A 692-nucleotide genomic window follows, 5' to 3' on the forward strand; every position below is an offset into this window, starting at 1 on the left:
TCTACTTTTAATACTGAAAGTTCTATAAGAAATACTTGCATCCCATGACAGTTTAGTATCCAGACATTGTTTTGATCATAGAATTTAAGCTTGGTTAGTATTAACTGGTAAATAAATGGGGAGAAAGGATAAATGTATGGCTGTGTGCACATATGTGTGGATGGGTGGACAAATGCTTGGATGGACGGAAGAAGGGAGGTTAAGGAGGATAAAAGCATAGCTTGAAGTTTTAATGATCCTTTCTGATGGTGCTCTTTGTTGAAAGTTGACCACAGTACAGAATCGTTATTGATGCTTGCAGATAAGCCATGGAATTATTATTTTTAAGGCATTATTAAGAAAAGTTAGCTATTTTTTTTTTTTTTAGAACCGGGAATTGAACTCAGGCCCTTGCGTTTGCCAGGCAAGCCCTTATTCTACTGAGCTATCTGATAGTCCCCTAAAATGTTTCATTTCTATTCATAAATTTTAAGATGGTGCAGCATATCTATAAAGCTTGCAGATTTCTGAAACCGTCAGAAATAATAGGAAACATGTTTTATTTTCTTTTGCACAGCAAAGACAAACAGGGAAATTTTAAAGCTGGTGTAAAGTTTTTTTTTTCAGAAATGTACCATTTTATTACAAAAAGTCTCACAAAAAAAAAAAAATGAAAGTATGGTAGAACTCAGCAGTGAAGCTAATTAGTCTGG

The sequence above is a fragment of the Octodon degus genome, unplaced genomic scaffold (assembly GCF_000260255.1).
Source record: "Octodon degus isolate 3935 unplaced genomic scaffold, OctDeg1.0 scaffold00023, whole genome shotgun sequence".
NCBI lineage: Eukaryota > Metazoa > Chordata > Mammalia > Rodentia > Octodontidae > Octodon > Octodon degus.